This window comes from Leptodactylus fuscus, chromosome 2 (assembly GCF_031893055.1).
Source record: "Leptodactylus fuscus isolate aLepFus1 chromosome 2, aLepFus1.hap2, whole genome shotgun sequence".
Lineage (NCBI taxonomy): Eukaryota > Metazoa > Chordata > Amphibia > Anura > Leptodactylidae > Leptodactylus > Leptodactylus fuscus.
The window spans coordinates 212311555-212328729 of NC_134266.1; positions in this window are offsets into that span (position 1 = coordinate 212311555).

Sequence of the window (17175 nt, forward strand, 5' to 3'; positions counted from 1 at the left end):
GATGTAATTAGGAAAACAGTACCTCTGTATGCTTTGTAAGTCTCCATATACCTGAAAAGGTGCCCACATGGAGGGTTATTATCCCCTGACCCTAAAGTCTCTCACCCAGCCAAACCAGTTTCCCTACACTGTGCTGATGAGATCCAACCAGATCGAAACAGCGCTGTCCACAGCTGGGATTCTGTTCCTTTTGGAATGGATATACTGGTTTGGCAATAACCCCGCATCATGATATTAGGCTTATTGAAAAAGTCATGCATGATGTTAAGGGGGCTGTCCTAAGAGGTAGCGTACAGAGGCATTGTTTTCCTAATTACATCCTGGGAAACAGATTTCTATATTCCCCATAATCTCCTAGTGGAGTGAAAATGGCTTTGAAAGTCTCCATACACCTGCAAAGGTGCCCACTCCTCAAGGAGTGTTATTATCCCCTGACCCTGAATTTAACCCTTGTCAGATTAACTGAGATCCTCATTTTTCCTAAATCCAACATGTCAGCTTCAACAACCGGCTGTTCATTTTTACCAAAGATAGCTCAGCCTTTTACAAGTTTATTATTGTATGTTATTTCTGTTTGTATCGGGATCATAAATAAAAGATAAGATAAGATAAGATAATCCTTTAATAGTCCCACAATGGGGAAATTTCAGTGATACAGTTTCATAGATGGTACAGTAGTATATAACAAGAGAGAAAAACACATACAGTCCTATGAAAAAGTTTGGGCACCCCTATTAATCTTAATCATTTTTAGTTCTAAATATTTTGGTGTTTGCAACAGCCATTTCAGTTTGATATATCTAATAACTGATGGACACAGTAATATTTCAGGATTGAAATGAGGTTTATTGTACTAACAGAAAATGCGCAATATGCATTAAACCAAAATTTGACCGGTGCAAAAATATGGGCACCTCAACAGAAAAGTGACATTAATATTTAGTACATCCTCCTTTTGCAAAGATAACAGCCTCTAGTCACTTCCTGTAGCTTTTAATCAGTTCCTGGATCCTGGATGAAGGGATTTTGGACCATTTCTTTCTACAAAACAATTCAAGTTCAGTTAAGTTTGATGGTCGCCGAACATGGACAGCCCGCTCTCAAATGATCTGAAAACAAAGATTGTTCAACATAGTTGTTCAGGGGAAGGATACAAAACGTTGTCTCAGAGATTTAACCTGTCAGTTTCCACTGTGAGGAACATAGTAAGGAAATGGAAGACCGCAGGGACAGTTCTTGTTAAGCCCAGAAGTGGCAGGCCAAGAAAAATATCAGAAAGGCAGAGAAGAAGAATGGTGAGAACAGTCAAGGACAATCCACAGACCACCTCCAAAGAGCTGCAGCATCATCTTGCTGCAGATGGTGTCACTGTGCATCGGTCAACTATACAGCGCACTTTGCACAAATAGAAGCTGTATGGGAGAGTGATGAGAAAGCCGTTTCTGCACGTACGCCACAAATAGAGTTGCCTGAGGTATGAAAAAGCACATTTGGACAAGGCAGCTTCATTTTGGAAACAAAAATTGAGTTGTTTGGTTATAAAAAAAGGCGTTATGCATGGCGTCCAAAAAGAAACAGCATTCCAAGAAAAACACATGCTACCCACTGTAAAATTTGGTGGAGGTTCCATCATGCTTTGGGGCTGTGTGGCCAATGCCGGCATCGGGAATCTTGTTAAAGTTGAGGGTCGCATGGATTCCACTCAGTATCAGCAGATTCTTGAGAATAATGTTCAAGAATCAGTGACGAAGTTGAAGTTACGCCGGGGATGGATATTTCAGCAAGACAATGATCCAAAACACCGCTCCAAATCCTCAGGCATTCATGCAGAGGAACAATTACAATGTTCTGGAATGGCCATCCCAGTCCCCAGACCTGAATATCATTGAACATCTGTGGGATGATTTGAAGCGAGCTGTCCATGCTCGGCGACCATCTAACTTAACTGAACTTGAATTGTTTGTCCAAAATACCTTTATCCAGGATCCAGGAACTGATTAAAAGCTACAGGAAGCGACTAGAGGCTGTTATCTTTGCAAAAGGAGGATGTACTAAATATTAATGTCACTTTTCTGTTGAGGTGCCCATACTTTTGCACCGGTCAAATTTTGGTTTAATGCATATTGCGCATTTTCTGTTAGTACAATAAACCTCATTTCAATCCTGAAATATTACTGTGTCCATCAGTTATTAGATATATCAAACTGAAATGGCTGTTGCAAATACCAAAATATTTAGAACTAAAAATGATTAAGATTAATAGGGGTGCCCAAACTTTTTCATAGGACTGTACAAGCTCATGGCAGATAGAGAAATCCTAGGAATCAAAAGGGGCAGTTTCTTGGTTTTCTGACCCTAGTTTTCTGACCCTAGCACGGGTCTGCTGTCCTGAATGATGGCCATCAGGGAAGCTGTGACTTTATTCTGTGTGTGGTCTGTGTACATTAAACTGTGTGAGGAAGGGGACATGATATTGTGTGGGGGCTAAGCTGAAGGATAATACTGTGTAGGGGTCACTGAGGGAACATTATGTGTATGGATAATTAGAGGACATTGAATATAAATTAAAGACACATTGAAAAATCCTACATAAGCTTCTGTCTTGTGTTGTTACTTATGTACACAAAACAGGCACAACATATGCAAAGAGAAGCAGTTAGATAGAAGGAAGCGCACATAAGAGGGACTAGGTACATATTCAGTAGTGAGAACCTTGGTGATGGGAGATTTAGTTTACTGTATAATTGCAAGAAAAAAAATCAGCCTTGGGTAGTCTAGATCGCCAAACAGATTTAACAGATTCACCATTTCAAAGGCATGTTTTATAGACCATTAGGTGGAGCTGTTAGAAAGAATCTGCTGTTGTGTTGTCTGTGTATCACCGATTGTGGTTTTAGAGGTGAACAGTTGGCACAATCCACTCCTGCTTTATTATTCCAGTTTTAGTTAATGCATCATGAAGCTGCCCTTACTACATTCCAGACAGCACGTAAGCACAACAAAATAACCTTTGTTAAATGGAGCAATAAAGGAGGGTGGATTACTTAGTAACATTATAAACAGATGTTAACATAGCAGGTACCACAGGACGGGCCTATCAGATAACAGGGAGATAACTAGTGTACTGACAGTCTAGGATTGACCTAGTTTTACTACTGGAATGAAATCTAGTTTCCATAATGCAGTCTTTGTGTAGATGGATACTGACTAAAGATTTCTGTTCTCTCTGTGTATGTGTAGAAATAAATGACATACATTGCATATGAAAAACATTACATGTAAAACTATGGCTCAAGGTTGATGTCATCTAATTTGTTATCTGAATTGTCCATTGATTTTTGTCATATGTAGGTGTGTATACCATAAAAAGGTCATAAACTTCTAGAGAAAAGAATGTTTCACCATTATAATAGAAAAGGGCTCTTTACTGTAATGATGTTTGGATTGCCGCCTTTGCACAAGTTCAATAAATTCTGAATAAAAAAAGAAAAAGAAAAAAGGCTCTTTGCTGTAGAAGTGGTGAGGCTAGTGAAGTTATCATGGTCAATTCATTTAAAGGGAGTCTGTCAGCAGTAAAATCAGTCTAAAACTAATGACAGTACCTTGTAGAGCAGTCTCTACACTTTCCACAGATGCCTTTCTTATTCTGCATTGCAGCTCCATTTTCATGAAAATTAGTGTTTTATTCTTGTGCAAATTAGCTGAGAAGAGCTTTAGGCACACTTCTTCTTCTGCTGGCGTTATGTTTTCTGCTCTTGATAATCACCCCTAAGTATTGCTTCACTTCCCATTACTTTAGTGACATCTTCTACATTGTCACACTTTGTCACCGGTTTAGGTTGGTTATTTAGAGCAGAGAGTGAAGCCCTTGCAGTAGCAGAAATGCCCCTAAAGCCCCTTTTCAGCTAATTTGCAGAAGGATAAAACACAGCAATTTATGAAAATGGAGCTGCAATGCAGAATAAGAATTGCATATTTGGAAAGTAAAGAAGCAGCCCTACAAGGTCCTGTTATTACTTTAATCTAATTTTCCTGCTGACAGACTCCTTTTAAAGAGTTTTAGAGGGGTCTAGATATCTTTCTTGACAGATATAACAGAAACAGAGATTTATTCTGTCTGCCATATTTGGAGTCTGGAAGCCATTTATTTCTCCTAATATGAGACAATTGGCAACTGGATCTGTTGCCTTCCTCTGCATCAAAATTGTATGAAAATATGTTGGTCGTTAAGGTCTTTTTTCATCCTTACTATATTACTTTGTTATTATATTCAACCTATTGTAGCTTTTTAATGTTTCATTGACTGACAGCATTGAATAGCAACAAATTTAATAAGGTTTTCTTGACACTGATCAACAGGATAAGAATGTTTAATGTCAATGTAACCTAAATTTATTACAGTTACTAAAAGACTAAATAACTGAAAGCATATATTACATATTTACTTATTTTTTTTACGATGGCATGTTGTATAATGGTGTATTTATAAATTGAATCACTTTGTATCACTTTTATGATCAGGCAATTTAAAGAAATGTTTTGCATTAAAAACTTTTCCAAACATATTCTCGCGCTGTATGCAAAGGACACATGCAACTGTATGTACATCTGGATGTTTATGTGCCAGAGTCTGTATGTCAAAATACATACAACCATTCAAAATATTTTACTTTGCAATAAATGTTATGTTTGACCCATGGACACCTATGACTTCATCACAGTATATGAATCCATACTTATTTTATTGCTGTCCAAATATATTCTTCAGTAGGTTATTAATAAAGTGTGAAAAAGGCACACATCATGTGTAGTCATGGAATTCATAGCAATTGTTAAATATTCACTTATATGAGTTGTATTTGCAGCCCACAGACGTGATTAAAGCAGTGGTCACACATGCACGCTGCTGATCCATTCATACAGGGGACTTGGTCGGCGCAATGGTGCAGATGGGTGACCGCTACTGCATTCCCTTTTATGGGACCTATGGCGTGCTGTGATCACTGGGAGTCCAAGTCAGTTATTAAAGTGAGCTTTAGAAACAAAGGATGAAACGCCAAATAGACCTGAAGAAAAATCTGTAGGTGAAATGCAGCAAAAACCTACCAATTAAAGTTATTTTTTTGTCACAGTAGCCTGTAGGGGTGTGTGGTATTGGTGGTTTCATAGACAGAAAGTAATATATGAAGACCTGCATTCCAGAATTTTTTCATCAAAAATTTCCCTAACATAGAATCTGGCACTCTCTGTTAAAGTTGGAAAGAACTCTAATTCGAGGAAGATTAACACTTTACATGTTGTAATCAAAAGTGATCAGATGGAGGGGGAGCATTAAACTGGGGAAAGATAGAGGGGGAGACATTAAACTGGGGGGGGGGGGTGATGGAGGGGCTGGAGAGATGAGGAGGGACATTAAACTGGGAGGGGGCAGATGGAGTGGGATATTAAACTCATTAAACTGTAGGGGTCACTGGACAGGGATATTAAACTGGGAGCAACTAGAAGGAGACATTACCCTGGGGGCAACTGGAGGAGGACATTAAATCATGGGTGTAGCTAGAGGGGGACATTAAATCATGGGTGTAGCTGGAGGGGGACATTAAATCATGGGTGTAGCTGGAGGGGGACATTAAATCATGGGTGTAGCTGGAGGGGGACATTAAATCATGGGTGTAGCTGGAGGAGGACATTAATGTCTGCCTCTAATTGCCCCCAGTTTAATGTTGCGTTTGGAGAGTTCTGGCTGCTTGTGGTGGCAGCTTGGTGTTCTTGTTCTTGTTCTTGCTGTGGCACAGATGATCATGGGTATTGGCCTGTATGGCAGCGGGTCTGGGCTTTTTAAACTTGTGTACATTATAGCATCTGTATTGAAGGTGCTGAGAACGCTGGTTCATCTACTGTGGTCCTAGCAACCTGTGTTTTATCTGTTGTTAAAGCTAAAAAATATGTCCTGCCATTCAAATGACAATTTATTTGATGGTTCATTTTAATGGACCATCAAAAAATAGGTCATATTCTATTACTTGAATAGCCATCCATTTTGGTACCTGGAGGTTGCTAGAACAGATGATCTGTGTGGAGTCCAGATGTCAGACCCTGACAGATCACATAATGAAGATCTATCATGTGGAGGACTCTTCTGGGTTGAAATCTCTTTATTAAAGTTACATGCACATGACAATGTGCAGTGATAGGATCCGTAAAAATTACATGGATGACACATAGATTGATATCTGTATGTCATCCATGATTTTCACTGACTCATACATTTAAATGAATTAGGTATAGGACCTGCTCCATATTTTGCGGTTCTTTTCTACAACCCAGACACACATCCACAAAAAACTATGAATGTTTATATGGTTCAATAGAAATGTATGGGTTCGAACTTTTATCTGCAATTGCGGATAAAAAGTCCAGCTGTGTGCATGAGGCCTAAATCAGCAGGAGCTGAGTCAGTGTATCAGAATCAGTAGAGCTGTGTAGTGGCAGGAAAGATGTACATGCTCAGTTCCATTCACTTACTCATATCAGACATACATGTGATTCTCCGGCCGTTTATAAAAGCACCACATTTATGTGGAGTCCTGCACCTAAATTCAGTATGTCTTTGGAGTGTGGGAGGAATGCAAACACACGGAGAATATACAATATTCAAACCCGGAACTCCAGTGCTCTAACCACTGAGCTACCATGTCGCCTAGTCCTGCACCTTTTAATACATTTCTTGCAAAGTACTCAAAAAGTCTCATAAGCTCTACCAGTCTAAGTAAATTTGGCCACTTACTGGTAATAGTAGCCCAAGTTTTGTTATAGTGCCCGATGGTGACTTGTTGCACCTATGTGTTTGAAAACCCTTTAGTTTGATTCTAAAGTTTATACAATGCCCCTGGTTTTTATTATAGCTGGTGGCTCTTGGTGACCCGGTCTTCAGTCTTCTTTGAGATGTATGTGTAGAGAAATGAGAACACACAATGTTATTGTCCCCATCACAGAGACTGATCCCCCTAACACTTAGTACAGGAATCAACATTATGACACGGAGCTCATGGAATATGGAGACGTCCATAGTTTCCTCCTTCATGTAGGAGAGGATACACTTTATTATATACTGGATCAGCAGCAGTCTAGTTCTCAGGTACTGAGTGGCCACAATCATTCTCATCATTGTGTGTAAGAAAGGAGAAAAGACACAAAACACAATATAGATTATTTTTCTTTTTTTATTGAATAGCAATAAGCAACATTGTAATAAAATTATTACTGGCTCTTTAATATACTATAAAATGGGTCATAGTGACTCTCAGGTCAGGCTGGTGGAGACCACAGAGCTTGCTGCATTCTGACCACCATGTCCTGAGATGAAAACCACCCGACCCAAAGATCCAGAGGAAGGCGAAACAAACTCCCCGGAAAGTTATTCCTCAGGGGGGCAAAAAATTCCTTCCTGACCCCAGATATGGCGATCGGATATCTCCCTGGATCCCAGCTGCCCTGCTGCATATTGCTGTATATATTTATATTGTTATATTCTTTGGTGAGCTGTCACTGTAAGGAAAGAAAAAGACATCTACATCCTGCCCCTAAGAGCTTACAATCTAATACAATTCACATTCTACTCCTAAGAGCTTACAGTCTAATATACAAGTATACAATAAATACAGTGTACTGCAATAGATATTCTACTACTACCACTACTACTACAACAAGTGTATGTTCACAAAGTGAAACTTTCACATGAATTTTGGGGTGTAGAAATCCATGTGAAAATTGTGCAGAAACCATACCAGGTAGCCACATGTGGATTAGCTCCATTGAACAAAGCTATTCCCTGTGCAGACCTGCAAAAGATCAAAATGGAAATTTCCTCTGCATATTCTACTACAGAAACAAAAATCTGCTGTTTGTGAACGTACCCTAATATTGCCCATCCTACATAGCTATCAGCTGAACATATTCAACACATGATATTCTTCCTGAATGCCCCCATACACCTACTATACACATGCAAACTTGGTTTGCATGTTTTTTTCAGTGTAAGCAATGAGTAACCACCTCGCAGACCCTCTGGCAGTGGCATATTACCCAGTAGAAATTCAACATCTCCCATCCCTCCCCTGCTATCAGGGGAAAGATAATACGCGTTATACACACTAGGTCAGATCTGGCCAACATTTAGCTACTGTGTATGGGAACCTGAAAGGACAGGATGACTGTCAGGTAATAAATTATTGCAATATGTAACAAGTCCCCATTAAATCTATGCTCAGGGGTAATGAGAATGCGGCAGTGATCTGCACCATAATTCTTCATGTACATGACACTGCCACAAATTGGATTGTAAAAGTTTTCACACTGATTTCAGCACAATTTCTGTGTCAGTTATCCGCATGAAAAAAGCTTGCCACTTTCCAAAAGGAAACCACAGATAATTTCATATGTTGTAGATTTTTCCATGCACAGAATGGATTTTCTGGGTCACAGGAAAAAAAAGCAGCATGGTCTATCTTGGGCCAGGGTCCCACGGGTCGGAAACGCCGTGATTTGCCCATCACGGAAACGCCGCAGGAAAAATTGTGTTGTTTTACAATAACTGCAAAGTGGATGGGATTCTTGTGAAACCCATGGCCACTTTGCGGTAAAAACCACAGTGCAGACACACTGTGATTTCCAAAACCGGCGCTGATTTGGAAATCGCAGCATGTCAATTATATCTACGGAAACGCCGATGGCTTCCCTGTAAATATAATTGTAACAGAAAGTCCGCAAACTCTGCAAACTTTCTGTTTAAAGCGCTGCGTGAAGAACCACAATGCATTCCTGCCGCGGTTTCTACTGCAGAGCATTATAGCTGCAGATCATCCCATAGGACCTTAACCTTGATGTGGATTCAGCACCAAAAATAGTGCTAGATCCGAATTAGCCAACGTAAAAACGACATATTACAGTAGAAAACTAAGGATTAGCCTCAGATTTGTGTTGTGGGTTCCATGGCATACACATTGGGTATGAACTTACCCTAACAAAATCAGGAAAATGTTCCAGAAAACTGTACCATTCCCAAGGATGAAACCAATATAAGAAGCCTCTATTTAATGTTTATATTGGGAAAAGTTCCCAGATATGCCTCCAATGGGAGACTATGACACTACAGTCATGCAATGTGATAAATCAGCTAAAGAGTTCAACTGTAAAAAATGTAGACCATGCACATAGATTTTTTACTGCATACAATTGTATGGTATATTATATACTATTACATACCACAAAAAGATATACTGGATTGTACCAGTCTGACGGAGACAAAAAGAACACTCCTTTGGCCTCCATAGAGTGAATGGAGTCTTAGAGAATATGCATAACTAGTAACCAAAAAATAACAGCATTTTGCAACCAGATAAGGTTACAGAATGCTTTAGCTGCTTTGTTTTTCTCCATTATAGTAAAAACTACCTAATAAAAAAGCTTCATTAAAGGGGTGGTGCAACCTGGACCACCCTCTTGTCCATATGCCCTATTAGGGAACATAGATGTCAGAGATAGGGGAAACCCAGTTTGTGACCCCCCCATAAACCAGAGTAGAGACCGCCTGCTAACAGCAGTCCATACTTTGGAAGACTCTGGAGTGCCTTGTATTACAATTCCTTATCAACTATGGTGCCATGTAATACCTCATGTGTCCACTAGTACTAACGGCTGGGGGTTTGGCGCTAGACCCATGACCATCAGTAGCCAGTAATTCCCCATTAAGAGCAGGGGTTGTCCAGTTATGACAACCCCTGTAAGGCCGGGTTCACACATGGAATGTTTTGTGCTTTTTGGAGAGTCAAAACTGCAGAGCCCAAATGTGCACATATAATAATATAAGATGAAGTAACATTTATTTTGAAATGTTTTTCTGTTAAAGAATCCTCCTGACAATCTCTACACCAGTGGCATAATGATCATGGTTGCAGAGGATGCAACCGCGACCGAGCCTGGTGGAGTACGAAGCCTGCAGCGAGATGGAAATGGCCAGAGATCCAGACGACCATGATAATGGTCGGGGAACAAGGCTTTTCCCAACCGCTATACATGTTAACAAAAGTTAATTCCAGTTAATTCCAGCTCAGGGTAGGTGACTAAAAAAAAAAAAAAATTATACTCACCTGTCCTGGGCTTACCATCCACTCTGAGGCTCTTCTGGTTGGTTTCTGAGGTCATGCTGTTTCTATGTGACCGCTAAGGCCTAATCACAGGTCTCAGCAGTGACGTCTGGAGGGCAGGTCCTCAGTCACAAGAAAGAAGAGGAGGTGGATACCCAGGAAAGGTTAGGTAAGGTGATTATAAGTATTATTTTTAATCACTTCCCCTGGGCCTGTACTTATTATACTCTGGGTTCTGAGGAGACCCCAAAGTATAATAATAACAATGGCTGTAGGAGGATGGGGCTCTTGGAAACTCATAATACTCTGTGGGCATACAATATTCTGTAGCGACCACATGAAATGCATAATAGTGTGTGGGGGCCGCTGTGGAGCACATAATGCTGTGTGGGGGCTGCTGTGGAGCGCATAATGCTGTGTGTAGGGCCGCTGTGGAGCGCATAGTGCTGTGTGTAGGGACGATGTGGAGCGCATAATGCTGTGTGTGGGGCTGCTGTGGCGCACATAATGCTGTGTGTGGGGCTGCTGTGGAGCGCATAATGATGTGTGTAGGGCCGCTGTGGAGCGCATAATGCTGTGTGTAGGGCCGCTGTGGAGCGCATAATGATGTGGGGGGGGGGGGCTGCTGTGGCGCACATAATGCTGTGTGTGGGGCTGCTGTGGCACACATAATGCTGTGTGTGGGGCCGCTGTGGAGCGCATAATGCTGTGTGTAGGGCCGCTGTGGAGCGCATAATGATGTGTGTGGGGGGGCTGCTGTGGTGCACATAATGCTGTGTGTGGCGCTGCTGTGGCGCACATAATGCTGTGTGTGGGCCGCTGTGGAGCGCATAATGCTGTGTGTAGGGCCGTTGTGCAGCGCATAATGATGTGTGTGGGGGGGCTGCTGTGGCGCACATAATGCTGTGTGTGGGGCTGCTGTGGGGCACATAATGCTGTGTGTGGGGTCGCTGTGGAACGCATAATGCTGTGTGTGGGGCTGCTGTGGCGCACATAATGCTGTGTGTGGGGCCGCTGTGGAGCTCATAATGATGTGTGTGGGGGGGCTGCTGTGGAGCACATAATGCTGTGTGTGGGCCGCTGTGGAACGCATAATGCTGTGTGTAGGGCCGCTGTGGAGCACATAATAAAGTGTGTGGGGGGGCTGCTGTGGCGCAAATAATGCTGCGTGTGGGCCGCTGTGGAGCACATAATGCTGTGTGTAGGGCCGCTGTGGAGCGCATAATAATGTGTGTGGGGGGGCTGCTGTGGCGCACATAATGCTGTGTGTGGGGCTGCTGTGGGGCATATAATGCTTTGTGTGGGGCCGCTGTGGAACGCATAATGATGTGTATGGGGCTGCTGTGGAACGCATAATGCTGTGTGTGGGGCTGTTGTGGAGCATATAATGCTGTGTGTAGGGCTGCTGTGGAGCACATAATGCTGTGTGTGGGCCGCTGTGGAACGCATAATGCTGTGTGTGGGCCGCGCATAATGAAGTGTGTGGGGGGCTGCTGTGGCGCACATAATGTTGTGTGTGGGCCGCTGTGGAGCACATAATGCTGTGTGTGGGGCCGCTGTGGAACGCATAATGATGTGTGTGGGGCTGCTGTGGCGCACATAATGCTGTGTGTGGGGCCGCTGTGGAACGCATAATGCTGTGTGTGGGGCTGCTGTGGAGATCATAATGCTGTGTGTGGGCCGCTGTGGAATGCATAATGGTGTGTGTAGGGCCGCTGTGGAGCGCATAATGAAGTGTGTGTGGGGGCTGCTGTGGCGCACATAATGCTGTGTGTGGGGTCGCTGTGGAACGTATAATGGTGTGTGTGGGGCTGCTGTGGCGCACATAATGATGTGTGTGGGGCCGCTGTGGAGCGCATAATGCTGTGTGTAGGGCCGCTGTGGAGCGCATAATGTGTGTGGGGGGGCTGCTGTGGAGCACATAATGCTGTGTGTGGGCCGCTGTAGAACGCATAATGCTGTGTGTAGGGCCGCTGTGGAGCGCATAATGAAGTGTGTGGGGGGGCTGCTGTGGCGCACATAATGCTGTGTGTGGGCCGCTGTGGAGCGCATAATGCTGTGTGTAGGGCCTCTGTGGAGCGCATAATGATGTGTGTTTGGGGGCTGCTGTGGCGCACATAATGCTGTGTGTGGGGCTGCTGTGGGGCATATAATGCTGTGTGTGGGGCCGCTGTGGAACGCATAATGATGTGTATGGGGCTGCTGTGGAACGCATAATGCTGTGTGTGGGCTGCTGTGGAGCACATAATGCTGTGTGTGGGCCGCTGTGGAACGCATAATGCTGTGTGTAGGGTCGCGCATAATGAAGTGTGTGGGGGGCTGCTGTGGCGCACATAATGCTGTGTGTGGGCCGCTGTGGAGCGCATAATGCTGTGTGTAGGGCCGCTGTGGAGCGCATAATGCTGTGTGTAGGGCCGCTGTGGAGCGCATAATGATGTGTGTGGGGGGGCTGCTGTGGTGCACATAATGCTGTGTGTGGGGCTGCTGTGGCGCACATAATGCTATGTGTGGGCCGCTGTGGAGCGCATAATGCTGTGTGTAGGGCCGCTGTGCAGCGCATAATGATGTGTGTGGGGGGGCTGCTGTGGCGCACATAATGCTGTGTGTGGGGCTGCTGTGGGGCACATAATGCTGTGTGTGGGGTCGCTGTGGAACGCATAATGCTGTGTGTGGGGCTGCTGTGGCGCACATAATGCTGTGTGTGGGGCCGCTGTGGAGCGCATAATGCTGTGTGTAGGGCCGCTGTGGAGCGCATAATGATGTGTGTGGGGGGGCTGCTGTGGAGCACATGATGCTGTGTGTGGGCCGCTGTGGAACGCATAATGCTGTGTGTAGGGCTGCTGTGGAGCACATAATGAAGTGTGTGGGGGGGCTGCTGTGGCGCACATAATGCTGTGTGTGGGCCGCTGTGGAGCGCATAATGCTGTGTGTAGGGCCGCTGTGGAGCGCATAATGATGTGTGGGGGGGGGCTGCTGTGGCGCACATAATGCTGTGTGTGGGGCTGCTGTGGGGCATATAATGCTTTGTGTGGGGCCGCTGTGGAACGCATAATGATGTGTATGGGGCTGCTGTGGAACGCATAATGCTGTGTGTGGGGCTGTTGTGGAGCATATAATGCTGTGTGTGGGGCTGCTGTGGAGCACATAATGCTGTGTGTGGGCCGCTGTGGAACGCATAATGCTGTGTGTGGGGCCGCTGTGGAGCGCATAATGCTGTGTGTAGGGCCGCTGTGGAGCGCATAATGATGTGTGTGGGGGGGCTGCTGTGGTGCACATAATGCTGTGTGTGGCGCTGCTGTGGCGCACATAATGCTGTGTGTGGGCCGCTGTGGAGCGCATAATGCTGTGTGTAGGGCCGTTGTGCAGCGCATAATGATGTGTGTGGGGGGGCTGCTGTGGCGCACATAATGCTGTGTGTGGGGCTGCTGTGGGGCACATAATGCTGTGTGTGGGGTCGCTGTGGAACGCATAATGCTGTGTGTGGGGCTGCTGTGGTGCACATAATGCTGTGTGTGGGGCCGCTGTGGAGCTCATAATGATGTGTGTGGGGGGGCTGCTGTGGAGCACATAATGCTGTGTGTGGGCCGCTGTGGAACGCATAATGCTGTGTGTAGGGCCGCTGTGGAGCACATAATGAAGTGTGTGGGGGGGCTGCTGTGGCGCACATAATGCTGTGTGTGGGCCGCTGTGGAGCACATAATGCTGTGTGTAGGGCCGCTGTGGAGCGCATAATAATGTGTGTGGGGGGGCTGCTGTGGCGCACACAATGCTGTGTGTGGGGCTGCTGTGGGGCATATAATGCTTTGTGTGGGGCCGCTGTGGAACGCATAATGATGTGTATGGGGCTGCTGTGGAACGCATAATGATGTGTGTGGGGCTGTTGTGGAGCATATAATGCTGTGTGTGGGGCTGCTGTGGAGCACATAATGCTGTGTGTGGGCCGCTGTGGAACGCATAATGCTGTGTGTAGGGCCGCTGTGCAGTGCATAATGATGTGTGTGGGGGGGCTGCTGTGGCGCACATAATGCTGTGTGTGGGGCTGCTGTGGGGCACATAATGCTGTGTGTGGGGTCGCTGTGGAACGCATAATGCTGTGTGTGGGGCTGCTGTGGCGCACATAATGCTGTGTGTGGGGCCGCTGTGGAACGCATAATGCTGTGTGTAGGGCTGCTGTGGAGCGCATAATGATGTGTGTGGGGGGGCTGCTGTGGAGCACATGATGCTGTGTGTGGGCCGCTGTGGAACGCATAATGCTGTGTGTAGGGCTGCTGTGGAGCACATAATGAAGTGTGTGGGGGGGCTGCTGTGGCGCACATAATGCTGTGTGTGGGCCGCTGTGGAGCGCATAATGCTGTGTGTAGGGCCGCTGTGGAGCGCATAATGATGTGTGGGGGGGGGCTGCTGTGGCGCACATAATGCTGTGTGTGGGGCTGCTGTGGGGTATATAATGCTTTGTGTGGGGCCGCTGTGGAACGCATAATGATGTGTATGGGGATGCTGTGGAACGCATAATGCTGTGTGTGGGGCTGTTGTGGAGCATATAATGCTGTGTGTGGGGCTGCTGTGGAGCACATAATGCTGTGTGTGGGCCGCTGTGGAACGCATAATGCTGTGTGTGGGCCGCGCATAATGAAGTGTGTGGGGGGCTGCTGTGGCGCACATAATGCTGTGTGTGGGCCACTGTGGAGCGCATAATGCTGTGTGTGGGGCCGCTGTGGAACGCATAATGATGTGTGTGGGGCTGCTGTGGCGCACATAATGCTGTGTGTGGGGCCGCTGTGGAACGCATAATGCTGTGTGTGGGGCTGCTGTGGAGCACATAATGCTGTGTGTGGGCCGCTGTGGAATGCATAATGCTGTGTGTAAGGCCGCTGTGGAGCGCATAATGAAGTGTGTGGGGGGGCTGCTGTGGCGCACATAATGCTGAGTGGGGCTGCTGTGGGGCACATAATGCTGTGTGTGGGGTCGCTGTGGAGCGCATAATGATGTGTGTGGGGGGGCTGCTGTGGAGCACATAATGCTGTGTGTGGGCCGCTGTAGAACGCATAATGCTGTGTTTAGGGCCGCTGTGGAGCGCATAATGATGTGTGTGGGGGGGCTGCTGTGGCGCATATAATGCTGTGTGTGGGCCGCTGTGGAGCGCGTAATGCTGTGTGTAGGGCTGCTGTGGCGCACATAATGCTGTGTGTGGGGCTGCTGTGGAGCGCATAATGCTGTGTGTAGGGCCGCTGTGGAGCGCATAATGCTGTGTGTAGGGCCGCTGTGGAGCGCATAATGATGTGGGGGGGGGGGCTGCTGTGGCGCACATAATGCTGTGTGTGGGGCTGCTGTGGCACACATAATGCTGTGTGTGGGGCCGCTGTGGAGCGCATAATGCTGTGTGTAGGGCCGCTGTGGAGCGCATAATGATGTGTGTGGGGGGGCTGCTGTGGTGCACATAATGCTGTGTGTGGCGCTGCTGTGGCGCACATAATGCTGTGTGTGGGCCGCTGTGGAGCGCATAATGCTGTGTGTAGGGCCGTTGTGCAGCGCATAATGATGTGTGTGGGGGGGCTGCTGTGGCGCACATAATGCTGTGTGTGGGGCTGCTGTGGGGCACATAATGCTGTGTGTGGGGTCGCTGTGGAACGCATAATGCTGTGTGTGGGGCTGCTGTGGCGCACATAATGCTGTGTGTGGGGCCGCTGTGGAGGTCATAATGATGTGTGTGGGGGGGGCTGCTGTGGAGCACATAATGCTGTGTGTGTGCCGCTGTGGAACGCATAATGCTGTGTGTAGGGCCGCTGTGGAGCACATAATAAAGTGTGTGGGGGGGCTGCTGTGGCGCAAATAATGCTGCGTGTGGGCCGCTGTGGAGCACATAATGCTGTGTGTAGGGCCGCTGTGGAGCGCATAATAATGTGTGTGGGGGGGCTGCTGTGGCGCACATAATGCTGTGTGTGGGGCTGCTGTGGGGCATATAATGCTTTGTGTGGGGCCGCTGTGGAACGCATAATGATGTGTATGGGGCTGCTGTGGAACGCATAATGCTGTGTGTGGGGCTGTTGTGGAGCATATAATGCTGTGTGTAGGGCTGCTGTGGAGCACATAATGCTGTGTGTGGGCCGCTGTGGAACGCATAATGCTGTGTGTGGGCCGCGCATAATGAAGTGTGTGGGGGGCTGCTGTGGCGCACATAATGCTGTGTGTGGGCCGCTGTGGAGCACATAATGCTGTGTGTGGGGCCGCTGTGGAACGCATAATGATGTGTGTGGGGCTGCTGTGGCGCACATAATGCTGTGTGTGGGGCCGCTGTGGAACGCATAATGCTGTGTGTGGGGCTGCTGTGGAGATCATAATGCTGTGTGTGGGCCGCTGTGGAATGCATAATGGTGTGTGTAGGGCCGCTGTGGAGCGCATAATGAAGTGTGTGTGGGGGCTGCTGTGGCGCACATAATGCTGTGTGGGGCTGCTGTGGGGCACATAATGCTGTGTGTGGGGTCGCTGTGGAACGTATAATGGTGTGTGTGGGGCTGCTGTGGCGCACATAATGCTGTGTGTGGGGCCGCTGTGGAGCGCATAATGCTGTGTGTAGGGCCGCTGTGGAGCGCATAATGTGTGTGGGGGGGCTGCTGTGGAGCACATAATGCTGTGTGTGGGCCGCTGTAGAACGCATAATGCTGTGTGTAGGGCCGCTGTGGAGCGCATAATGAAGTGTGTGGGGGGGCTGCTGTGGCGCACATAATGCTGTGTGTGGGCCGCTGTGGAGCGCATAATGCTGTGTGTAGGGCCTCTGTGGAGCGCATAATGATGTGTGTTTGGGGGCTGCTGTGGCGCACATAATGCTGTGTGTGGGGCTGCTGTGGGGCATATAATGCTGTGTGTGGGGCCGCTGTGGAACGAATAATGATGTGTATGGGGCTGCTGTGGAACGCATAATGCTGTGTGTGGGCTGCTGTGGAGCACATAATGCTGTGTGTGGGCCGCTGTGGAACGCATAATGCTGTGTGTAGGGCCGCGCATAATGAAGTGTGTGGGGGGCTGCTGTGGC